Here is a 27330-nt window from a genome sequence, read left to right as displayed (position 1 = left end):
TTAATGATAAGATTAAATATAATAAAACCTCTCTTTGATAATTCAGATGAAACTTCAGAATCTGGAGTGACTTAGGCTCCACAATACAAGCACGGATTGTTATTCAATAGCGCTGCAGAATATATATGATTATTAAGGTGTTCTGGGTGTTTTTGATCTGGATAAATAGGTTATTTAGCCTTTGAAACACAAATATTCTTTGTTTTTTTCATCTGAATCCTGAGTAGGTATGGTAGGGCAAACCTTCACATCACAGGGCTCAGGAGATGAACGTTTTACTTACGAGGTGTCATTTATCTGGAGATACAGTTCTAGAAATTTCATCACAGACTTTTATGTAGAAGGTTCTTACTAAAAGTCATCGATGGGAATGATTAATGTTCATGTAATTATGTATTCAACATTTATAAATTGATAATAAAAATATAACAAAGGAAGACTCATATTATGATCTCATGTACTAAGGGAAGCTAAGCAAGCCTAAAATACAGTTACCCCATAATTTAAGATAGCAACAAAAAGTTTATTTTTCTTCAGGAAAAACTACTCCTGATTGCTGTTTACAAAGGGAATTTAACTTCTTTGTAAAATATAATAGACTTTTAGAAACCCATGTAAGAATATTGAAATGCACATATATCCTTGTGTTAATGAAAGAATAGAAATTGGTCACTCTTCAGTATATAATGAAAAACAGAGTTTAGTTCAAAGGCATTGGATTTACCATAGTAAACAATGTTTAAATAGTGTGATTACTTTAAAGATGACAAGCAGTCATGCCCAGTAGGGAAATAATATGTTGCAAGGTTGAAAGAAAATGGATTATTCAAGATGTCATTTCATGAAAAAGAAATGATGTCTTTGATATTCAAAGCACCAAAGGAGAATTTAATATACTGTGTTAGAGAAACCAGAGATATTTGATGGTTAGAAAAGATAGGGTTTTAAGAAAAAAGTAAATTACCTTGTTTTCCTCTTCCATCATAAAAGGAAGACTAGGTATATAAGGCAAAATGGGGAGAATTCAAGAGGGAAAGTAACATATACAAATCAGATAATATAAGGAAAAAATAAAACTGTATACATAGAGATTGTTAAAAGATAAAGGAAAGATACAGGTTATGTTTAACATAACTTCATTTTTAAAAAATATATAGTCATCATGTTGTATATTATTTCCCAGTACTTATTTATCTTATGTCATAACTACATATTGAAATTAGACTGCACTGTTGGTAGAAACATAGATGGGTACAGCCATTATTGAAGTTACTAAAAAAACTAAAAATACAACTGCCATTTGATCCAGCAATTCCACCTCTCCACTGTCATTTCTCCACTTTACCCCTTACCCACCACACTACAGAGAACTGAAGACTAAACTTTCTTTTAATGTAAATAGTATATGCCTTTATAGTCACAAAATAGAAATAGAGGGACTGGCTCAACAATTTTTTTCCCCTCTGGTAGAAGATATTTAGATGTGATTTATAATAACTATTCAAAAGCAAAGCCACATTTTGGGGAGATGTTCCCTGGCCTTTAACTTGCTCATAGCTATCAACCTCTTTAGTAGTTGACTCGTTAGGTGACTTGAATACATTTTGCAATATTTTGTTCTTGGACAATTTACTGAGAAATTACATTTATTAAAATTAAGCATTGTTGGGGGCGGGGAGTCTGCCCATAGGGCCCCCCTGGCTGCCATGGATGAGAATAAGTCTACCAAGACATGATCTGCTTGGGGAGGAAAGGTAGCCAATCTCTCAAAGGAGAAGGACAAGGAGTCCATTCCTCAATGGGCTTTTATTGGGTTTAATTTGCATAGGAATACAGGGTGTATATATATATATATATATACACACACACATCAATCATTATCAGGCAGTAATGATCAAACAATAGATAACATTCAAAGAACTCTGAGGGCTTATTCTGAGTCAGGGTCAGATAGCTAAAGGGCCATAAAACTTTGGGGAACAAACTAATTTCATGCTTGGACCCTTATCATTTAAATTGAGGGTATTAGCAAAGTAGGTTTCATAGGATTTTATGCATTCTTTCTTAGGCCTAATCACCCCAGGGAACCTGCCCTTTCCAGCACAGGGCCTCGCCCAGCTCAGACATTGTTTCAGGCTTAAGGCATTGTTTCAGGTTTAAGTTGGGTAGGGGAAATAAGGCAGACAAGGGATTAGGAGATTCTTGCAGACAGAATGAGACTAAGGCTATGTCAAAGCTGAGGGCTGAGGGTCCATCATCCCCTTTTTCTATAACCCTCCAAGTCCTTCCCTAGGGTCCCTCCAAGACCATGCCTGTCTTAGGTCCTCCCTCCTTTGAGGAATCTTACCTGTCATTGGCTAACTAGTCACCTGCCCGGGGGCCACGCTGGGTGAAGTGAAAGGGGGCAGAGGTAGCCCCCCTACAACAAAGGTAAGCTTTGTCTTGTTAGTAGCTTATGGTTCCAAGACTCTTTACTCAGCCTTAGCCACAGGGGATTACAGTTTCTGAAATCAGGCAGGGTGGTTCCCAACAGCATTGTATGGTTATAATAATGATATTGAAAGGCCAAAGTGGTGTTAGGTGATCCTGGCTTTAAAAAATATCCCTGATTATTATAATTATTACAGCCTTGCTTTATATGGTAGAATTATCTGCTTTTAAATTAGTTTCTCTCTCTTTCTTTCTCTTCCTCCCTCCATCACTCCCTCTCTCTGTTTCCCTGAAAGGGCTAGGAAAACAGAAAAGAAAGTTTTGGATAAGAAAGCTAAAAAAAGGGTTTGTTTTTTTTTTATTAAATAAACATATGCCTTAAGCACTGTAGCTGTTTTATCTGTTGGGTAAAATTGTCTTGCTTTTTAATCAGGTTAATAATACTTGCAAATATAACACTTATAAGAGAATTTCACACAAACTCTTAGAACCAATGAAAATTTCAATGCTTTTTAAAGTATATTTTATTAATTATGCTATTATAGTAGTCCCATTTTTATTTATCTTTTATCCCCCTCTGCCCTGCATCATCCTTCCTACCAGCATTCACCACTCCCATGTGGAGGAAACCGACCTGCAGTATCCATCTTGGCTGCGGATGCTCGTCAAAACATGCTAAAAACATACACAGAGACAACCAGGTCCTGTGGGGGAATCGAAACAGAATGGCCTCTCCTCACGTGGGGAGCACCTCATGTCCATCCCCAAGCAGATTTTTATTGAGAAAACGGACTTAGTTTGTGGATTCACAGTCTGGCAGAAAAGATCAAAAGATGTAAACAACTTACAAAGGTGGGGACAGAACTCCTGCTGAGATTCCGGGCAAGTTTTGGGGTTTTTAACATATGAAAGAGGTACAGTTTCCCCAAGTTTCCTGCCTGTGTTTTTAAATTCCAAGATAATAATATCCTTCAGCAAACAGATCTCACAGGATCTTGCATATTTTATGTTCCAGGCCTGATTATCCCTGGGATCCACTGTTTCTGATCTGGGCTGTTTTGCCCCTGCAGGTCTCAAGACAAAGGCAGCTAGGAGACTTGGATTTCTCACATCCAAGAGCAAAGACTCAGGCTTTAACAAAGCCAAAGGGGGCAGGGGTTGATGTCTGATCACCCCTTCATTTCCACAGCCCTGTGAGTCTGTTTTCTTTCGTGAATGCGTCTGTCTTAGGTTCATTCTCTATCCAAGAGAATTGTTACCCGTCATTGACTGCCGTTCAAGCCAGGGAAATAAGTATTGTCTCCTTAGTGACTCCTGGTCCGGAGGTTTTTCACTCAGCCTAAGTCACAGGGGGTTACAGCTTCCTGAGACCAGGCAGGGTGGTCCCCAACACTCCCACTCTTAGTTCCTGTCTATGGGTTGTACATACAAAGTTCTTTGGCTTCTCCTTTTCCTATACTATTCTTAACCTACCCCTGTCTATTTTGTACCTGCCTTTTATGATACTTATTCTCTGTGCCTTTTCCCCCATCCTCCTCCCTCCACCTCCCCACTGATAACCTTCCATGTGGTCTCCCTTTCTGTGATTCTGTTCCTATTTCACTTGTTTGCTTAGTTTGTTTTTCTTTAGGTTCAGTTGTTGATAGTTGTGAGTTTGTTGTCATTTTACTGTTCATAGTTTATGATCTTCTTTTATTTCTTAGATAAGTCCTTTTAACATTTTATATAATAAGGTCTTGGTGATGATGAACTCCTTTAACTTTAGCATATCTGGGAAGCACTTTATCTGCCATTTCATTCTAAGTAATAGCTTTGCTGGATGGAGTTATCTTGGATGCAGGTCCTTGCATTTCATGACTTCAGATAATTCCTTCCAGCCCCTCCTTGCCTGTAAGGTTTCTTTTGAGAAATCAGCTGATAGTCTTATGGGCACTCCTTTGTATGCAACAGTCTCCTTTTCTTTTGTTGCTTCTAAGATTCTGTCCTTATCTTTAATCTTGGATAATGTAATTATGATGTGCCTAGTTGTGTTCCCCCTTGGGTCCAACTTCTCTGGGACTCTCTGGGCTTCCTGGACTTCCTGGTAGTCTATTTCCTTTGCTAGATTGTGGAAGTATTCTTTCATTATTTGTTCAAATAAGTTTTTAATTTCTTGGTTTCCTTTTCTCCTTCCGGCATCCCTATGATTTGGAGATTAGAGCACTTAAAGTTGTCCCAGAAGTTCTGAAGCTTTTCCTCATTTTTTTGAATTCTTGTTTCTTCATTCTGTTCCAGTTGGATGTTTATTTCTTCCTTTTGTTCCATGTCTTTGATTTGAGTCCCATTTTCCTTCCCTTTACTATAGTTCCCTGTATATTTTGCTTTATGTATCCTTTTGCTTTATGTAGCCTTCATTTCTTCCTTCATTTTGTGACTGAGCGCAGTCAATTCTGTGAGTATCTTGATTACCAGTGTTTTGAACTCTGCATCAGATAGGTTGTCTTTCTCCTTGTCAGTTAGCTTTTATTCTGGAGTTTTGATCTGTTCTTTCATTTGGGCCACATTTCTTTGTGTTGGCACACCAGTCTGGATGAATGTTTTTTAACTCATTGGTTGTTGGAGTTCCATGCAGTTTGCTATTCTGGCAGTTCTAGTTGTTTATTACTTTAAAACTGGTTGTTATCCTTCTTTTGGTTGTGTGAGGAAGTGAAGCATTTCTACTTATACTTCCATCTTGGCCAGAACCCCTAGTTGAATATTTATTTCTTCCTTCTGCTCCAAATCATTGATTTGAGTCCCTATTTCCTTCTCTTCACTGTTGGTTCTCTATATATTTTTCTTTATTTCACTTTGCATAGCCTTCACTTTTTCCTTTGTTTTGCGGCTGTACTCAACCATTTCTATGAGCATCCTGATTACCAGTGTTTTGAACTCTGCATCTGATGATAGGATGGCTATCTCTTTATTGCTTAGTTCTGTTTTGGGAGCTTTGATCTGTTCCTTCATTTTGGCCATGTTTTTTTGTCTAGGCACACCTGTTATGTAGTAAGGGGTGGAGCCTTAGGTATTCACCAGGACAGGGCAACCCACATGGCTGTGTTGTGTCACTCTCTGTTGGGGAGGGGTCCAAGAGGAAACAATGCCACTTGCTCAGCTCTTCCACAACTTTCAGTCACTTCCCCCACTACCTACAAGCAAATTTGGGCCCTTCTGGTGCTGATTCCTGGGTGGGTGGGTTTGTGTACATTCTAGGACCCTGTGGGTCTCTCCAACAAACTCTCCTGTGCAGCTGGGAGTTTTTCCTACCACCAGAACTCCTATAGGTATTTTTAGTGAGAGGTTTAGAGGCTTTATTTTCCTGTGCTGGTACCCTGGGTAGCTCAGTCTGTCTTACTCCCCATTTGTCCTCCTGGTGTATCTGTATAAAAATGTGGGACTACCTGGTTCTCCAGCTGCTACCTTGTCACGTGTATCCTCTCAGCTCCGCCCTAGCTGCTTGCCTCCACCCTGAATGAATGTTTCTTTTGCTATTCTGAATGAATATTTCTTCTTTAACTTCTTGGTAGTTGGACTTCCATTCAGTTCTATTTCCTGGCAGTTCTGGTGGTTTTTTTGTTTTTAAATTTGTTGTTGTCCTTTTAGATGTGCAAGGAGGCAAAGTGTATCTACCTACACCTCCATTTTGGTTGTCAGGTCCAAAAAATTCAGTTCTTCAATTCATCTTTTTTTATCTTCATTAGGTTTAACTTAAGAATAATAGATATATATTAAAATTAAAACAATATAGTTGCTCAGAAACATAGTTTCTTTTATTTTTATTATCAAGTACATAAGTAGGATGAAAATACTGGCTCACCTTTGTTAAACTTCAGTCACTGCTTTGGGTGACTCATCCCCTGAATTTAGTGTGGGTCTTTTGAAAGCTGAAACTGTAATCCCCCCGTGAAACAAGGCAAAACAGATTGTACAAAGTCTCCTGGTAAAGAGCAAAGGGAAACTTTGATTTCTAGAGAGAAGACATAGTTATGGAACTGTTCCTTAACTTTCATTGTTGTTTGCCACACTCTTTAAAGTTTGAATTTAGAGTCATTGATTTCTTTACTGATCATGAAATATGCAATCATGCCCTTTACTACTAATTCCAGATAACTAAATTACATGTTTTAGCCTATTGTTTTATGGTCAATTCAGAAAAGATGATTCTCAGAAAGAAGACAGGGATGTCCATTTTCACCACTCTCATTCAACAAAGTATTGGAAATTCTAGCCACAGCAGTTGAACAAGAAGAGGAAATAAAAGGCATCCAAATTGGAAAGAAAAGTGAAACTGTCATTATGTGCAGGTACTGTATAGAGAGAACTCTAAAGATTCCACTGAAAAACTACTAGGACTGATAAATGAATTCAGTAAAATAGCAGCTTAAAAAATAAGTATTCAGAAATTGGTCATTTTTATATAACAATAATAAACTATCAGAAAGGGAAACTAAGAAAAATTACCTAGGAATAAATTTAACCATGGAAGTAACACACTGAAGATAGAAATTGAGGAATGTACAAATAAATGGAAGCATATATTGTACTCATGGATAGGAAGAATTAATATCAGTAAAATGTCTATACTACCCAAAGCAATCTATAGATTGAATGCAATTCCTACCAAAATACCAGTGTCATTTTTCACAGAACTACTACAAATAATCTACTAAATTTTTTTTTATAGAATCACAGAAGGACCGCCTGAGTAGCCATAGCAATCTTGAGAAAGAAGAACAAGGTTGGAGGTATCACACTACCTGATATCAAATGTACTACAAGCCTATAGTAATCCAAGCAACATGGCTCTGGCTTAAACACAGACAAATCAGTGGAACAGAAGAGAAGGCCCAGAAATAAACCCACAAGTATAGGGTCAATTAATGACAAAGGAGGTAAGAACACACAATGGGGTAAAGACAGTCTATTTAGTAAATGGTTTTGGGAAAAGTAGACAGATATATAAAAAATGAAACTAGATGAACTTCTTATACCATATATAACAATAAACTAAAAATGGATTAAATGTGTGACTTGAAACCATAAAATTCCTAAAGGAAAACATAGGCAGTAAAATCTCTAACATTTCTCTTAGCAGTATTTTTTTCTGATATATCTTCTTGGGCAAGGGAAATAAAAGAAAAACATAAACCAATGGGACTACATCAAACTAAAAGTTTTTGCACATCCAAGGAGACCATCTGCAAAATGAAAATACAGCCTACTGAATGGAAGAAGATATTTGCCAAAAATACATATGATAAGGGGTGATATGTATGTACCACAGTTTATTTTTCCATTCACCTACTGAAGGGCGTCTTGGTGATTCCAAAAACTGACAATTACAAATGAAGTTTCTATAAACAATTATGGGCAATATTTAGAGTGGACATAAGTTCTCAAATTCTTTGAACAAATACGAAGGAGTATAATTGCTGGATTGTAAGCTGTGTTTAGTTTTGTAAGAAACCAACAAACTGTCTTCCAAAGTAGCTGTACCATTTTGCAGTCCTGTCAGTAATGAGTGAGAATTCCTGTTGCTCCACATCGTCATTAGCATTTGTTGGTGTCAGGGTTTAGGATTTTGGCCATTATAATTGGTGTGTAGTGTTATCTTATTATTGATGTAATCTGCATTTCCCCGATGACTTATGATGTTGAGCAGTTTTTCATACTTATTTGCCATGTGTGTATCTTTTTTAATGATCTCTCTGTGTTAAGGTCTTTGGCCCATTTTTAAACACTAATTGTTTGTTTCCTTATTGTTGTTTTAAGAATTCTTTGTATATTCTGGTAAACAGTCCTTATGAGATGTGTCTTTTGCAAATGTTTTCTCCAAGCCCATGGCCTTTCTTATCGTTATCTTGACATTCTCTTTAGCAGAGCAGAAATTTTTAATTGTAATAAAGTCCAGGCTATCAGTTATTTCTTTCATGGATCTTTGATGTTGTATTTTAAAAGTCATCTTCATGCCCAAGATCATCTCATTTTTCTCCTACATCACCTTTTAAGAGTTTCATAGCTTTGTATTTTGCATATAGTTATGTGATTCATTTAGAGTTAATTTTAATGAAAGCTGTAAGGTCTGTGTTTAGATTTGTTTTTTGTATGTGGATGCCCATTTGTTCCAGCACTATTTGTTGAAAAGATTGGGTCCTATACTTTTGGCTTTATAATCCTGAAGCATAAGTACCTCTGGATTTTGCAGCAAAAGTGGACATGGTAGCTTGGATGGTAAAATTAATGATGAATGTATTAACAGTTTATGTAGAATAGTCAATATTAGTATATATGGTAGGAATAATTACAGTGATACTAATAACTAATTTTTAAACAGCTAATATTAATAATGTGAACTAGGTATTAATAATAAAATAGGTACATCAATAGCCCTTACCATATGATAGGCAATGTTCTATTCATTAAACATGCATTCATTCATATGGCTTAAAAACAAAATGCAGGAAACCAGATGGGGAGATTTTGAGAGGCATACTGAGAAGTTGGAGGGTATCAGTGTATTTCTTACCTTTTAAATTTTTATTTTTACACTTACGTTGTACAGATTTAGCTTTGGTATCAGCTAAATGTCAACACAAATGGCAGCACAATCAAGTGTTTTCACATTTGATTCCATTTTATCAATAAAATGTAAAGAAAATTATGAGGGAAGATATTTATCAATAAATTATAGTAAATTTTACTAATTGATTTATTAAAAACTTAGGAAAATATTAAACATTAATTTAGATTTTTCCTGGGGTCTTGAAGAAGTATTACTTTCTAAAATCAAAATGATTACCTCAAATTCTCTTCTTAGATTAAGTTTACTATATAAAAAATGAGTTGCAATGTATTCTTATTAGAAATTCTACATTTATCACAATGCTATGTTTTAATAGCATTTAATTGTTAAAATAAATCTCATTTAAGAAAGGTGAATTTATAGTACAATAAAATATGTTTTCCCTATCTTTTCTCCCTAATTTCTTTTTTAGGTGAATCTTTTGGTATTAGGTCTTTACTGATAAGCAATGTTTTAAGTTATTATGTTTTATTGGTAGTTGATAATTTACTCAAATCTACATGTTGGAGAATTCTGCTTGGTTAGTTACTTAAGTGTACGATTGCACTCAGGCGACCAGGGGGTAAATCATTTGAGTCATTTACAGTTTGGTGTGAATGTGTTTATTATATGATTCCCTCAAAGATAATTTTTTGTAAGGGAAAGATGAAGAACATCCTGGATATCTTTAAAGGGTAACAGACAGTGAAATGTGTGGCTGGAACTGAAGTCAGACATGATCTCCTTTGTCATTTTGTTTAGGACTCACTGTACTAGAATGTTGGATTTTAATTTAGTCTGCCATTAAAATATTATGAAACAAAATGACTCACAAATTCTGAATTTTTATAAAGAATATTTTAAAATATAGTTTTGATTATTTTGAATTCTGTTCAGTTTCTGTGCATAGCTTAGTCTACATCTGCTATCATAATGTTTTGAATAATAAATCCATTGCCTTTCTGATTATTTAAATACTTAACTCTAGTTTAGGTATAATAGCATTGGAACTGGGATTCTTATCATTCATGTTAATTTTTTTGCTTTCAACATTCTTTATTACAGATTTTTTTCAGAAGCTTTTTGAAAATACTTCAAAGTAAAACTGAATCCTTTTAACTCTTCATTTTGTAACATTTGAGATATATATAAAAGACAGAATATCTATAGTTTATACCTTTGTACCATCATTACCCAGTTTCAACAATTACCAGCTCATATCAATATTATTTTTTCCAATCTCACCAGCATTCTCTGCCATATTATTTGGAGGCAAAAAGTAGATATAATATAGTTTTATCTATAAATATTTCCTGCAGTGGTGACCAAGTCATTTTTAAAGACATGATGAAGTCCTAGATTTAAATACATTTGATTGACCAGGTGGAGCCTAAAATTCTGCATTTCTAGAGAGCTGCCTGGTGATGTTGATGGTGGTCCCCAGACAACTAGCAAGACCCTAGAACAGTGCTATCCAACAGTCCAAATTTCTGAGATGATGGAAATATTCTCTGTGCTGTTCAAAAACTCTTGAGTACTTGAAGTATGGTTGGTGTGAATGAAGTATATTTTTAATTTAAAAAAATTTATTTAAACTTAAATAGGTACATGTGGTTAGTTACTACCATATTGAACAGTTTAGACTGGGAATGTATTAGAAATCTAGACTATTAGACTCAATCACAGACCTGTCGAATCAGAACCTAAATTTTAATATGATTTTGAAGTGATTTACATATATTAAAGCCCAGAAACACTGTCTGGAGAAACTCCTGCCACTATTCAGAAGTTACCTATGAGAAAATATATTTTAGCATGTTTGTAGTATGACAGTGGACAAATTGTGGTATGATCTAACTGCTATATAGCAGTTAAAATAAATTAAATATACACATGGGTAAACCATGTAATATAGTATTGAAAAAAGCAAATGTATGTTTGAGACTTGTATATTACAATACAATTTTATAAAATTTTAATATAAAACAAACCATACTATATATTGTTAGAAGAGTTACACATATATGGTTAAATTATAAAAATATTCATGGAAATAAGAAACACTGAATTTAGGATAGTTCCATTCATTTGTAGGGGGCTTGTAAGGATGAAAGAAAGAATGGGAGAGGAAGAACACAAAAGATGTTAATTGTATTTTTCCTGTTTTTTATCTTAAGGTAGGCAGTGGGTATACTGGTATTTGTTATTCCGTATACCTTCTTGTTTGTCCGTAATATATTTCTATTTTTTAAATTTATTTTTTAGACAGAGGGGAAGGGCGGGAGAGAGGGAGAGAAACATCAGTGTGTGGTTGCCTCTTGAGTGCTCCCTAATGGGGACCTGGCCCACAACACAGGCATGTGCCATGACTGGGAATCCAGCTGGCAACCTTTTGGTGTACAGGTTGGTGCTCAATCCACTGAGTCAAACCAGTCCCAGACTGTAATATATTTCTTATATCTCCATCCACAATGGTTATTTTCAGTTTCTCATTGTTGATTCAGTCTCAGATTGGTGATTGTGAGGGTCATCAAAAAGTTGAGAAACCTTTTTGTGAAAGTTCAAGATCACTAAAGTTTCCTCCAAGTTATTCAGGCTAAAAAATAAGTCTTATTAACAAATTCACCTCGGGTTTTTTGTTGTTGTTGTTTGTTTTTTGTGACCTGAATTTAGATGAATGCCTTAAAAATGCTTATATAGTTATTTCCAAGGCTTTTCACTTTGAGGCTGGTAACAGCATCCAAATAACAACAGATGTATTCTGGAAACATTTTTTTTTCATTGCTCCACTTCTTGATGGTATTAGCTATTTGTTTTAATGGCCTTTGAAGAGTAAGGGCACTAAGGAGGATTTTTGCTTTTTTTTCTTTCACTATCTCAGTAGCAATCAACCCCTGAGATAATTTCTTGGTAACTTGGTTACTAAAATTTGTCATCTTTGTATTCTGGAGTTAAAAATTATCAGATTTATGTTCTAATTTCCTTTGGAGCTGACTCTTGGTTTGGAACACAATTCTCGTTTGGATGCATTCAACCTGAATAACATTGTTTGCTTGATATTGTCTATTGCAATGCTTTTTATTCCTCTCTCTTAAATAGAATCATCTGGTGAATTTTTAAAACGCAGGAACTCAATTTCTAAAGATTCTGATTTAATTGATATGACAATTTAAAAAAGACTTCTCAGGAGATTCAGGTTTGCTTTCAGGTTGAGAGGTTCTGCTTTCACAAATGTGTTTTTTTTCTTTGTTGCCTAGCATTTTATTAGCTTTTCATGTTTGACTTCTAGTATCTCTGCTCCTTAGCTCCATGAACAGGATGACATCAAGGTAGCATTTCCTTAGCTTAGTTCTCTGAATTCAGTTATCTGAATTCAGTTTAGGAAACTTAGGCTAAATAAGCAACACTTAGAAATAGAAATGACTCAGGTTATGTAGTTAAATAATCCTGTTAGCTCTCAGAAACCAGGTGAGCCTGCTTTAGGCCTAACTTGGTTTAAATTTACTTGATAATTAAAGTTGATGTAACAATGATTTGTAAGATACTTGTATCTTAGGAAACCAAGCTCAAATCAATCTGTTACATTTATGTGTTCCTGTGTGTGTCTGTCTTAGCAAGAAGTGTTATATATTACTATGGTTGGATTTTGTCCAATTTTTATATAGCTTATTGCTCTTTGTGAAAGAATTATTTTATGTTCTTTTGTAACTTTGTTGGTTAATTTTTATAGTTCTTCTATATTATGAACGAGAACACGGTCATTGTTAAGAATATTCTTGTGTGTTCATTGCCATGCTTACTTCATGATATAAAGGAAAAATATTTAAAGAACTGGAAGGTTAGTATGTGGGACAATTATTATTTTCCATTTTCTTTATTCTTTTTTCCTGAAATAAGTGACATGTTATTTTTTTCTTGGTTAGACATTTTCTTTTTAATATTTCTATTTTGAGGGAGTAACCTACTGTTCCTCACTTTCTCCACCATCCATAATGTTGTTAAGAAGTTAAATAACTATCAAGTGATTGAACAGTTCAGGTCTTAATAATTATTACTTATGTATTGAAGAACTGATTGAATATATTAACATTTCTAGGTTTATTATTAAGAATAATTAATACTCTATAAAAATTATTTACACAGGACCTAATTTGTAGAAGGTCTTTTTTTTTTCTTTTTTTTTTTTTAATGTAGAGTAAAAGCCCTAGAGGCCTGCCCAGGTAGCTTGGTTGGTTAGGGCATTGTCCCTATATGCAAAGGTTGTGGGTTCGATCTGCAGTCAGGGCACATGCAAGAATTAACTAATGAATGCATAGATCAGTGGAGCAACATATCAATGTCTCTCTCTATCTCTTTCTCAAAATAAGTTGAAAACTTTAAAAATAAGACCCAGAGAGACTTTCATATCTTTTCTAATGTCCTTTTTCATATAACTGATGGTCTGAACCATGTTACTTAGCTTTTCAATTTTATTTTTTGAAATTCTTTTATCATAAAAGGTTATACACACTTATACAATCCAGCAAAGTACAAAGGAGTGGAAATCACTCATAATTGCACCATTGTTGACTCTGTTTTTAAAAAAATATTTTATTTATTTATTTTTAGAGAGGGAAGGGAGGGAGAAAGAGAGGGAGAAAGAGAGAAACATCAATGTGTGGTTGCTGGGGTTTATGGCCTGCAACCCAGGAATGTATCCTGGCTGGGAATCGAACCTGGGACCCTCTGGTTCCCAGCCCGCGCTCAATCCGCTGAGCTACGCCAGCCAGGGCAACTCTTTTTTAATAGACATCTAAAAATGGAAGTTAGTTCTTGTCCTGATAGCTTATTTCAGGATTTAGTATCTTGAAAGTCATAGATTCTTTTCTTTAAAAAAAATATTTTATTTATTTATTTTTAGAGAGAGGGGAAGGGAAGGAGAAAGAAAGGGAGAGAAACATCTATGTGTGGTTGCCTCTGCACAACCTCTATGGAGGCCCAACTTGGTTCGCAACCCAGGCATATGCCCAGACTAGGAAGTGACCTGGCAACCCTTTGGTTTGCAGTCTGGTGCTCAATCCACTGAGCCACACCAGCCAGGATTGAAAGTCATAGATTCTTTTTGTGTATCATTTTTGTTCTAATTTTGATCTCTTTTCCTCACTGAGAACAGTAACATAATTTCCTCCTAAAATACCTGAAATACTTCAGAAGAATTTAAACCATGTATATGTATCTTCTATGTGAAATGAAGCAAACACATTTAATCTTTGTTGTTAATACTGATATCTCATCTAGTGGACACATTTTAATATCTTTTGGATCTTTCCAATTTCTTTAAAACTCATTTAAATTTATATGATTAGGACTGGACACAAGCCTGTGAATGTAGAAAGATGAGTCAGCTGTATTATGATAATTTGTCCCTTCCCTGACCCCATAGATTTTTCAAAATTCAGCTGACAATTCACCCACTTTAGGATTTTTTTTAACTATTCAGATAATTTATTACATAAGCATCCATTTTTATGGGGAAAGCAACAAAGCCTGTGTTATGAAGACATGATAAATAGTACTTCAACATCTTCAAAAGAACAGCATTACTGATACTTTCCCTATTTGTTGATGAACTGAGTCAATCTGCTACAGGAATGGCTGGATGCTTCCCCACTGTACAAGTTGGAAACAAGCACAGAGTTTTTCCTTTTATATCTTTGCTAACATTGTTAAGACATGTTAGAGAACATACAATGCAAACCAGACAGCTTTCAAAGATAGTTGCTAGTAGTCAAAGCATAGACCTAGATGTAATCCTAGTTTAGTTTATCTTTTCTTTCCATAAGTCCACATTTTTCTCTTGTTTGTATTTAATATGTATTCAGTTTATAAACTGCAAAATACAATTTTATTTTTATGGTCAAGAGATTGGTTTTTGAGATCTTATAATGTCTTAGCAATTTCATCCATCAGCAAGTCAGGAAAATGCCCCACAGTAGGCAAGTGCTTAGAATGGCAGTAGTGATAGCTTACTATCTTCTCAGAAGTTCACTTATACACTTTATATACATTATCTCATTCAGTCCACATAACAACCATACCAAATAAATTTCTTCTTTTGTTTGCTGTCATCATCTCATTTACTATATTCTTCTTTGTGAGGATGTTTTGGAGACCTGCAGGGGCAGGGAGTAAGTCTTCACAACTTTTCATTATATGACCTCTGCCCTATGTCCCTTACCTTTCTAAAATTCAGTTGATTTCATATTGATTTTTTCTTGTAAATGACTCTGTCCTTTTGCCCTTTCATTTGTTTTCTCTGAATGATATGTAAGCTCATTTTAGGGTCATGGGAGGAAAGGGGAAAGTCAAGTTTTCTGTTTTCTTTAGTATTTTTTCTTGTTCCCCTTTCCTAACTCCCCAAGACCTACTGTGGGCTCTGTTTATGGTTCTTTTTTATTTTTTATTTTAAAATTACAGTTGGTATATATATGATATTGGTTTGAAGTGTGCAAGTTGCATGTTTAGACATTTATATAACTTATAAAGTGATCAACCCAATGAGTCTAGTACCCATCTGATAGCATATAGTTATTACAATGTTAATAAATATAATCCCTATGTTGTATTTTATACCCCCATGACTATTTTGTAACTACCATTTATAGTTCTTAATCTCTTTGTCTTTTTCACTCATTCCCTCTAACCTCCTCTCATCTGGCAACCATCAAAAGGTTCTTTGTATCTATGTCTGTCTATGTCTTGTTCTGCTTGTATATTTATTTTTTTTTTAGATTCCATATATACATGAAATCATCTGGCATTTGTCTTTCTCTGTCTGACTTATTTTACTTAACATAATATCCTTAGGTCCACCCATGTTGTTGTAGATGGTGAAATTTCATTTTTTCTAATGAAAATGGCTGAATTTTCTAATGGCTGAATCATATCTGTTGTATATATGCACCACTTCATCCCTTCATCTGTTGAAGGACACTTAGGTTGCTTCCATATCGTGGCTATTGTAAATAAAGTTGCAGTAAACAGTGATGTATGTGTCTTTTTGATTTAGTGTTTTGGGTTTCTTTGAATAGATACCTAAAAATGGAATTGCTGCATCTTAGTATTAATATTACTGTCCCAGCTTTTTTGTTTCCATTTTCATGAAATATCTTTTCCCATCCCTTTACTTTCAGTCTATATGTGTCTTCCACTCTGAAGTAGTCTCTTATAGACTGCATATGTAAGGGTTTTGTTTTGTTATCCAGTCAGTCACCATATATCTTTTGATTGGAACATTTAATATACTTGCATTTAAAGTAATTGTTGATTGATATGTATTTATTGCCATTTTATAATTCATATTTCTTCTTCTTGTCCTTTCCCTTCTCCTCCTCCTCTTCCTCCTTCTCCTTCAAGAAGATCCATTAACATTTCTTGTAATACTGGTTTGGTGGTGATGAATACCTTTAGCTTTTTGCTGTCTGGGAAGCTCTTTATCTATCCATTAAAGATCTTCCCAGACAGCAAAAAGCTTTGCTGGGTAGATTAATCTTGGTTGTAAGTCCTCGCTTTTCATCACTTTGATATATTTCATGCCAATCTCTTCTGACCTGCAAAGTTTCCATTGAGAAATCAGCTGACAGTCTTTTGGGAGCTCCCTTGTAGGTAACTTAACTGCTTTTCTTTTGCTGCTTATAAGATTCTCTCTTTGTTTTTAACCTGCATTTTAATTATGATGTATCTTTATGTGGGTCTCTTTGGGTTCATCTTTTTTGGGACTCTCTGCCCTTCCTTGACTTGTATGCCTAATTCCCTTGCCAGATTAGAGAAATTTTCAATGATTAATTTTTCAAATAGTTTTCAACCCCTTGCTCTCTCTTTTCTTTTCCAACACTCCTATGATGAGAATGTTAGTACTATCGAAGTTGTCCCAGAGACTCCTTATATTATCCTAATTTTTTTGGAATCTTTTTTCTTCTTGCTGTTCTGATTGGTTGTTTTTTTTTTCTTCCTTATCTTCCAAATCACTAATCTGATTCCCTGTAATGTATTCTTCATTTCAGTTATTGTATTCTTCATTTCTGACTGGTCCTTTTTTATGGTTTCCATATTCTTTTTTATGCTGTTGAAGTCCTCACTAAGTTCTTTGAGCATCCTTTTCATCATTGTTTTGAACTATGTATTTGGTAGTTTGCTTGCCTCCATTTTATTAATTCTTTTTCTGGAGATTTCTTCTTTTTCTTTCATTTGAGACCTGTTTCTTTGTTTCCTCATTTTGGTTGCTTCCCTGTGTTTTTTTCTATGTATTACAAGAGCTTCTAGAACACTTGTTTTGGTAGAGTGGCCTTACCTAGTAGGTGTTCTTGCACCCAGTGGCACAACCCTGAGTGGGTTATGTGCACTCTTTTTTTGTAGTTGACCCTGATTGCTGTTGGCACACTACTGCCAGGGATTTCCCCCTAGGTTGATCAGTTGTGAAGACCAACTGCAACTACAATGGAGTAGCTGCTATGTAGGGGCTGACTTCAGTGGGGTCTTGGTGCTCATTGAATCCACCCCTTGAGTGTGTCACTTGTTAAAGTGGTTGGGTGTAATCTGGTGTGGTCAGAAGCCGTCCACCAGATTTTCTGGCTCTGGGCCTCCTGGGAGGTGCAGGTCAAAGTCAGCTGCAACCTGTGTTCTGCCTGGGGCCACCTACCATGAGCTATAAAATGGTCAGCAGATGGCTGCTAATTGTACTAGGCTTAGAGGTGCCTGGGAGAGGCCAAGCTGCAAACCATGGCTGATTGCCACTAGTCCAAGGTCTGAGACCACTTGGCAAGATGCACAGGTATGCAGAGGCCAGATGCTGCTTTTTTGAGAGATTTTAGAAAGTCTATAGCATGAGCCAGGAAAATTCCATTTTATGGAAAGCCACTGGAAATGGCTAGATTGAGCCCAGAAGTTGAGTAGGGTGGGGTCTCAGGGAGTCACCAGGGTGAGTGAACAGTAATAGCTAGGTTAATGGAGTCTCAGAAAAGATGCCAGTCTGCTGGCTTGGTTGGGGGAATGTTTAGCCAAGGAACAGTAGCCTCTACCAGCACTTCTGTCTAAGGACAAAGTTACCCCTCCAGCCCATGTTGTGAAGCCAGACAATTCAGTTCTTCCTTATATGTCCCTGGAACCTTTTTAGCTGCTGCCTCCGTGTTGGAGCTCAGAGTGAGTGAGTCCAAGTAAGTTGGTGTGAAGGCCCTTTAAGAGGAACTACCTGGGACTCCAGTAGCCCTTTGTCTCACTCAGCCACCACTCCCACTGTTTTTTACAGCCAGAAGTTAAGGAGACTTCTCTTCCAATCACTGGAGCTCTGGAGTGGGGGCATCTGGTGGAGGGCTGGGACCTCTCCCTCCTAAGGGAGGACCTCTGCAGAGGAGATATCCCTCCCAATTTTTATCTGCCATACACAGATGTGGAACCAGCCTGTTCTGTGTCTCTCCCTTTTCTAGCCATGTAGATGTAGCTGCTTCTTTATATCCTTAGTTATAGGACTTCTGCTAAGCTCTGTTTCAGGTGGTTCTTAGTGATGGTTCTGTAGTTTAGTTGTAATTTTGATGTGATTTAGGGAGGTTGCAAGTACTGCATTTACCTACACCACCATCTTGGCCAGAATGCCTGTTTATGGCTCTTATTTATTATATTTGAAAGAGTTTGACAAAGAACAGATCTGGAAAAGACCCTTTGAGATTACTTTATTATCTAGAGTAATAGATACTGTATTATCTCTTGGGATGATCTATCCCATTTGTTGTGCCCCTCTTGGCATTTCTTTGCATGCTTTTCCTTATTTGCCAGCAACTTCATCTTTTGCAGCAGTTATTTTCTGTGTGCTCTGGGCTGTGAAGGTGTCCCATTGAGGAGGTTTTATGGTTGCTAGTTATAGTGTACTTACAGGATTGATGTCTAGAAGGGGTCTAGACTATTCCCATTATTTTCTTTCATTGGCACTTTTATTCTGGGCTAGTTGAGAACCCAGGCTCTACATCTTAATGCAATGCAGAACAGGTGTTTTTATTTCTTACAAAAGACTCTGGTTTAGCCCAGGACTGGAGTATACTGCCTATATCAGTGTGGGTCCTTACGTTGGTGTTCTCCTGGCTAGATCTCTCTATCCAGATCAGTGCTAGCTCTTGTCTGTGTATGGGTCTGGCATCTCTACTTTTGCCTCCTGGGTATATTGATTCCAGTTACCTCTGTGAAATCTGCACTTCAATTCCCAAGCATTATTATTGGTTTTCTTTGTCTATGGCACTTGAAAGTTTCCCTTGCTTGCTTCAAGCTTGGCTGTGTATTTTTTCCCTAACATTTTACCTAGCATTAAGTAATCTGGGCCCAAAGTCTTAATTATAGAGCAATGTTAATCTCATTCCTTGTGGCAGATATTTTTTGTTTCTTCCCACTATCCATTTCTTCCTTGTATCTTGCTAATTTTGTTTATAGTGAATATGCTGAACTAAGTACTGTTTGCATCTAGAAATTGCTAGGTTATATAGTCCTGGCCATGAGGCTAATAATGATAATATGGGGATGGATGATTCTGGCACTCTCTATTTTTACTTTGTCTTAATCTTGACACTGATTTATTGTTTGGAACTATAGCAACCATTTTGTCACCATGAAGTGACAAACATGAGGAGAAAGGCTAATGACCTAAGGATGGTAGAGTGCAAAGCTGGAAGGAATCTTAGTAACTATTGAAATTGTTGGGAAATAGAATGAAAGGTAACATATCCTGCTTGTGGAGAAAAACCTTGATTTGTTTGAGCCATGGTTAGTTAGTGGGTTGTTTGATTGTTGTTTACTTATGTATGAACACTTTCCTAATGACCTATTTCTCTAATAGTTAGGATGTTGGTATTAGGTAATCAAACATGAGTGAGGAGGCTCTCCTACTTGCATTGGGCCGTATGGTTTTTTGAATAGTAATTGATTAGTGACATGTATTAAAAAATTGCTAGAATTTACAGAAAACTCAAAACAAATTCACCTACTTGCATTATGATTTTTTAGATTAAAATGCTGGCATATGTTTACATTTGACACATTAAATTAAAATTTTTCTTTATAAAATTGATGTCTTAAGACTTGGCTGGTTTCATGATAAACTTTTGTAAGAATGTCTGTTGAATTTTGTTGCTTTAAAAAATAGAATCATGCTTTGTTTCTGCTTTATTGTTATATAATACATTTTAAACTCCAGCTTTTACATTGCTCATGTATCTGAATATTGTATAATGCTACACAGCATTTTACATTACAATAAACTATATGAGTTAATAAATATGACTAGAATAGAACATTTAAGAAATTAATAGGAAAGCAATTATGAATTGCTCAATAACCAAATTTTTAAAAACCCTAATGTAAATAGATAGGGAATGGAACAAAAGATACTTAATTTTTATGTGGGAACTGTGAGTTGATAAAAACTTCCAGAAACTGCTCTTGTTTTTCCTTAATATATATTTCTCCTTTTGTATTGTGCAGTGACAAGACATTACATAAGATGGCAGTAGGAGATTATAAATGTTTCCTCTCAGAGTGATACATTTCAAGTAATTGGCAAGTGAGGCATAATAAACAATTATGTAATAGCTATTTTAGAATACTAGATTTTTCACATATATTATTTTCTTTGACTACCCATCCCCCTTTTTCATGGAAAGAAGAAAGCTTCTAATTTTGAATTCACATGCATCTTTAAAGAAATCACACACAGTGTTATATTTCAGTTCACTTTTCTCTGCCTAACTCTCTAAAAACTAAAATCGTGCTTAATTTTGTGGAGTTTTGACATCATAGAGTAAACCAAGATTTCTTAGAATATTTTAGCATCTTAAAATATAAATATTTAGTTGCCCACTCTAAACTATAGTAAAAGGGTATATTTCTGGAGATGAACCATTTCTTTACTGTGTTTCCCCTGAGGATTATTGGACTGGATTATTTTTTAGAGTATGCTATTATTTTAAATCTTAGAAAAATCTGAGATGAAGTAGGTTTTATAGGGTATAGACAGTAAGCTTTATTTTCCTTGCTGCTTTCAAAAAGGATAAAGATATTACTTTGTGCTTTTCTGCTTCTGAGATGCCCACACATGAGGATGACTAATAATGATTGTATATTATATATTAAATAACTTCTGTATTCTTTAACACTAGTCTGTAAGCACCAGGTGACCACCTGAATGTGGACAACTCTGTACATTTGTCAGCTAAGTCAGGAATGGAAACATTGAATTTATCTATATAGAATCTTTTCATAGATTTGTTGTTATCACTGGAGAACTTAGTTACATAAATTGATGAATAAATTACCATGGGAGAAATATTTCATATGTGACAGAGAATATGCTTGGTATGATTTCAGTCTTCTTAAATTTGTTGAGGCCAGATTTATTCCCCAACATATAGTCCACCCTTTTGATTGTTCTATGTGTACTGGAGAAGAATGCATAATCTGATGTTCTGGGATGAAAGGCTCTGTAAATGTCAATTATGGCCGTTTAGTCTAATGTGTCATTTAAGGCTAATCTTTCTTTGTTTATTATCTATTTGGATGTTCTATGTAAACCTGTCAATGGAGTATTTAGGCCCCTTACTATGAGTGTGTTTTTGTTAGTTTCTCCTTGTAGTTCCCTTAGTAATTACTTTATGTGTTTTGGTGCTCCCTGAGTGGGTGCATGTACTTTGAGAAGTATTATGTTTTCCCGATGTACTGTCTCCTTTATCATTATAAAATGTCCATCTTTGTCTCCTGTTACCTTTATCTTGAAATCTATTTTGTCAGATATAAGCATGACTGTACCTTCTTTTCTTGTGGATGCTATTTGCTTAGAGAATCTTTTTCCACCCTTTCGCTTTGTCTTTGCAGCTTAGATGTGTCTTCATAAAGCAGCATATGGTGGGATTTTGCTTTTTTTTTTTTGATACAATCTAATACTCTGGGTCTTCTTATTGGTGAATTCAGTTCATTTACATTTAGGGTGATTATCGATGTATGAAGATTTCCTATAGCCATTATAAATTTTGTTTTCTGGTAGCTCTGTACTTCCATTTATTCTTTGTGTGTGTATGTTTCTGTCTGTTGTTTTTATTTGGTGGTATTCCATACTTTTTCCCTCTCTTTCCTCAATTTTTTAAGTCATGTGTCTCAGTTTTTGTTGTTACCCCTGGAGAACTGAGTCCTATAAACCAATCAATAAATTACCATAGGAGAAACACTCCATCTATGCCAAATGTAATGTTGTCCAACTATTACCTTTTTTATGCTAAGGAAACTGTATTTCAGTTCTTCCACATTAACTTTCTAGAATACTAAGGGTTATGATGTTTCTTTTAAATATGTAAACATGGATGATTTGGTATTTTGTAGGTTTTAAAAAACATTCTATTAAGATAAAAATAAGGCCACAGCTTTTGTTTTACAACATTATATATCTTAGACCAAAGAAAATATTTTTATCTAAAATGCTATTAAATATATATCAATTTATAGGCATATATTATAAACCTGTTATTACTGAAACATTTTAATAGACTTCATTTTTCTTGAAGAAGTGATGCGCGTGGGTCCCCGGCCAGCAGTGACCACAGAACGCTGCGGATGGCTTGCCGAAAAACACGCGAGAAAAAACAACATGCACAGAGACAAACTAGTTTCTGTGGGGAAGTAGGGACGAAATGGCCACCCCCCCAGTGGGGAGCGCGCCGATTTACAGTCCATACCTGCTTTTATTGGGCTCATTCTGCATAATAATTCAGGTAAAGTACAGTACTCATTAGGGGGAAGTAAGGAAGCATAGAAAACAAAGAACTCTGCCGGTCTATTGAGTCGTAAGACTTTGAGGAACAAATTAACTTCCTCCTTGGACCCCTCTCATTCAACTGAGAGCATTCTAAACAAAGAAGGTTTCACAGTAATTTACATGTTCTTTCTTAGGCCTGATCACCCCGGGGAATCTGCACTTCTCAGCACCGAGCTGCACCACCCTGTCATTGTTTCAGGCTTAGGTGGAGCAAGGGAACTAAGGCAACTGGGAGACAAGGAAGTTTTTTCCCCAGACGCTGAGAACTCAGGCTATGTCAAAGCCGAGGAGCGAGGGTCCATCACCCCCTTTTGCTGCAGCCCCCCAAGTCCTTCTTTTGGGGGGGGCCTCCCAAAGTGATTGTGCCTGTCTTAGGTCGTTCCCCCCATGGGGAATCTTACCCGTCTTTGGCTAACCGACCAAGCTTCTTGGGGTTCAGTTATGAATAAAGCAGCAGAAGCAGCATTCTTGCCAGGGAGGTAAGCTTTTGTCTCCTTGCTGGCTTACGGTTCCAAGGGCGTTCCCCTTAGCCTTAGCCTAGGCGGGGGTTTCAGCTTCTGATACCAGTCAGGGCGGTTCCCAACAAGAAGTTTTAGAGTTACAGAAAAATTGAGCAGAAAGCATAGAGGTTCTGTTACTCCCATTATCAACATCCTGCACTTCAGTAGTGTATTTGTTTTCATTGATGAACCTGTATTGATTCATCACAATCACTCAAAGTTCATAGTTTACATTAAGATTTACTATTGGTGTTGTTTAGGCCTTTTGTTACTTTTTTTGTTCCATGGGTTTTGATAAAAGTATACTGTATAACATGTATCTGCCATTGTAGTTTCATACAAAATAGTTTCACTGCTCTAAAAATTCTCTTTGTTCTACTTATTCATCCCTCCCACCTCCCCAACCTCTGGCCACCATTGATCTTTTTTTTTTAAAAAAATATATATATTTTATTGGTTATGCTATTACAGTTGTCCCATTCACCCCCTGCATTCCCCTCCACCCTGCACACTGTCTCCCACCCACATTCCCCCCTTTAGTACATGTTCATGTGTCATAAGTTCTTTAGCTTCCACATTTCTCATACTATTCTTGCCCTCCCCCTGTCTATTTTCTCCCTATCATCTATGCTATTTATTCTCTGTACCTTTTCCCCGCTCTCTCCTCCTCCCACTCCCCTGTTGCTAACCCTCCATATGATCTCCATTTCTGTGGTTCTGTTCTTGTTCTAGTTGTTTGCTTAGTTTCTTTTTGTTTTTGTTCTAGGTGTGGTTGTTAATTGTGAGTTTGTTGTCATTTTACTGTACATGTTTTTTATCTTCCTTTTCTTAGATAAGTCCCTTTAACATTTCATATAATAAGGGCTTGGTGATGATGAACTCCTTTAACTTGACCTCATCTGGCAAGCACTTATCTGCCCTTCCATTCTAAATGAAAGCTTTGCTGGATAGAGCAATCTTGAATGTAGGTCCTTGCCTTTCATGACTTGGAATACTTCTTTCCAGCCCCTTCTTGCCTGCAAGGTCTCTTTTGAGAAATCAGCTGTCAGTCTGATGGGAATTCCTTTGTAGGTAACTGCATCCTTTTCTCTTGTTGGTTCTAGGATTCTCTGGTTAATTTTAATCTTGGGTAATGTAATTATGGTGTGCCTTGGTGTGTTCCTCCTTGGGTCCAACTTCTTTGGGACTCTCTGAGCTTGCTGGACTTTCTGAAAGTCTATTTCCTTCACCGGATTGGGGAAGTTCTCCTATGTTATTTGTTCAAATAATTTTTCCACTTGTTGCTCTTCCTCTTCTTTTTCTGGTACCCCTATAATTTGGATGTTGGAATGTTTAAAGGTGTCCTGGAGGTTTCTAAGCCTCTCATTTTTTTTTTGAATTCTTGTTTCTTCATTCTTTTCTGATTGGATGTTTCTTTCTTCCTTTTGGTCCACTTCATTGATTTGAGTCCCAGTTTCCTTCCCATCTCTATTGGTTCCCTGTACATTTTCCTTTATTTCACTTAGAATAGCCTTAATTTTTTTCATCTAATTTGCAACCAAATTCAACCAGTTCTATGAACATCCTGATTACCAGTGCTTTGAACTGTGCATCTGATAGGTTGGCTATCTCTTTGTCACTTAGTTTTATTTTTTCTGGAGCTTTGATCTGTTCTTTCATTTAGGCTGGTTTTTTGTCTTGGCAAGCCCGTTGTATATGAGGGGCGGAGACTTAGGTGTTCACCAGGGTGGGGCAACCCACAACAGTGTGTTGCAATGCTGTACGTGAGGCAGGGGTCTGAGAGTGAACAATGGCTCTTGTTCTGCTCTCTGCCAGATTTCAGTCACTTCCCCTACTTCCCTCAAGCAAATTGGGCCCTTCTGGTGTTGATTCCTGTATGGGTGGGTTTATGTACATTTTAGGACCCTGTGGGTCTCTCCAGCAAACTCTCCTGTGAGGCTGGGAGGTTCTCCCGGCACAACTCCCACAGGTGTTTTCAATTGGTATTTTGAGGCTTTATTTCCCCGTGCTGGGATCCTTGGTTGCTCAATCTGTCTTGCTCCCCAGTTTCACCTGGTTTATTTGTGCATGAATGTGGGACTGCCTGGTCACCACCAGGCAGTGACCCCCAGCCACCTTGCACACAGCACCCCTGCACAATCCACTGCCTCTCTGGGTCCACCAGCTGCCGCTTTGTGTTCCCAGTGTCCACCAGCCACCCTGCCTGGAGCCCTCTCCGTCCTGGTTCCCAAACTCTGCCCTTCCAACTGGCCTGGATGAATGTGTCTACTTTAACTCCTTGGTTGTCGGACTTCCATACAGTTCAATTTTCTGTCAGTACTGGTTGTTTTTTGTTTTTAAATTGTTGTTGTCCTTATTTTGGTTGTTCAAGGAGGCACAGTGTGTCTACCTGTGCCTCCATCTTGGCCAGAAGTCCCCTGTATACCAATTCTTACTTAGGTAACCTCAATGAGCGACATGATTCCCCTCACTTTTACCCAACAAGCTTCCACAATTAGTATCCTGTAGTATTATCTATAGTTCTTATCTGGGAATATTTTCATAGTGAGGGAGCTGTCATTTTATGCTCTTTACTTTAGGGCCTTAAACTGTTTCTACAAATTTCAAACTAATTCTGTCATACAGGCAGTTATTTGTAGGACTTAGTGTCTCAGTTAAGCTAAATACTAAATACTGTGCAAACTCCGGTGTTCCGATTCTTCTTTGACCAGTGACTTAAAACCTTGCAGCAAGACTCATAGTTGATGTAATAAAGTGCCATATTAAGGTGGCAGTAGAGTGGGGTTGTATGTGTGCCTTTCCAGGAAGTCATCCCATCTGCTAAGTGTTCATTTGAGAGAATTCTCAAAAAGTGACACAGAAATTTTTCTATTTGTAGAGCCCTGGATGACAGATACATCATTGTCATGAAGTCTAGTCTCAGGTAAGGTGAATGATCCCTCATCTCATTACTGATGTCCTTCCTTTTGTATAAGGTTGGTCTAAACACCAATGAAAACAATAATAGAGAAGCTAATAGACTTGAAAGAAACTCATTAAAAACTCAAAAGGAAAGAATGCAACTCTATATATCATTGGGGGTTCAAGTTTTCTCTAATAAAGGAAGATTCTGTGATGATGTGTGGGGAATAGTTTCTAATTCTAGTTTTTGTGGGGAAAAAGGATGAAGACAATTATTTTTTATTGTACAAGTCATCATATAGAGAAAGAAAATATAAAAATCAAATTATTTAATTATTTTGAATATAAAAATCAAATTATTTAAAGGACGAATCTGTTATCTCATAGAGCAGTCTTCAGTGTACCAGTAATACCTGCTGTTGTGTTTTGGGAGAGATAATCTTAGAAGTTTTCTGACCTTTAGAAGGAGTTTTTTTATGATAATGAGGATGTTGATAATAAAGACAAATGACTAAAAAATTTTAGCATATGAAATCCAGTTCTCATTATTCCAATTATCTTTCCTGCAACATAAGGAGGAAACAGATTCAGAAGGTTACCTAACTTGTCCAGATCACACACTGCATGGTCAGATGGATGAGATGAAATAAGAACCTGAAGACAGAAAACTGTACTTGAACAACAATTAAAATAAAATTTAAAAAAAGAAAAAAAAAAGAAATAAGGACTTGCAACTGTCAGTCTTCAAAGGTTGTGATTTTCCTGCTAAACTAGTAATGAAATTTTGCTCAGAGAATATTTAGGGAAAACTCCAGGTCCTAAGTGAGTTAACATTTTTAGTGCCTTTACTGTTTTTTTGAAAATTATATTTCTACTTTTTCTTTCTTTCTAAGAATGAGTGAGTAATGTGGCCAAATGAGTAGAAGTGATTTTTCTAGGGATCTGGCTATATAAATTTTGTGATAAATTCAAAATTATGTTCCTAAAAGTGTTCTATATTTATAATGAGTAACTAATCCAAATCTATCATATGTTCCAGAATGATTTTGCAGTCCTATTGTGGGCCAGGCTAAGACAGTCAAATTCAAAGTTAATAATAG

The 27330-nt window shown here is 36.2% G+C and overlaps 1 long non-coding RNA gene across 1 annotated transcript; it reads left to right on the top strand.

The window, feature by feature from the left end:
* Positions 1-6696: 6696 nt before the first annotated feature.
* On the top strand, positions 6697-26253 carry LOC123821326. Its single transcript, XR_006786108.1, has 3 exons — positions 6697-6752; positions 7133-7340; positions 26208-26253. It is a non-coding gene; the product is annotated as an uncharacterized LOC123821326 (long non-coding RNA).
* Positions 26254-27330: the final 1077 nt, after the last annotated feature.

This window comes from Phyllostomus hastatus, unplaced genomic scaffold (assembly GCF_019186645.2).
Source record: "Phyllostomus hastatus isolate PE091 unplaced genomic scaffold, TTU_PhHast_1.1 phas_contig_40, whole genome shotgun sequence".
Classification (NCBI taxonomy): Eukaryota; Metazoa; Chordata; class Mammalia; order Chiroptera; family Phyllostomidae; genus Phyllostomus; species Phyllostomus hastatus.
This window is presented reverse-complemented; position numbering and strand designations above follow the sequence as displayed.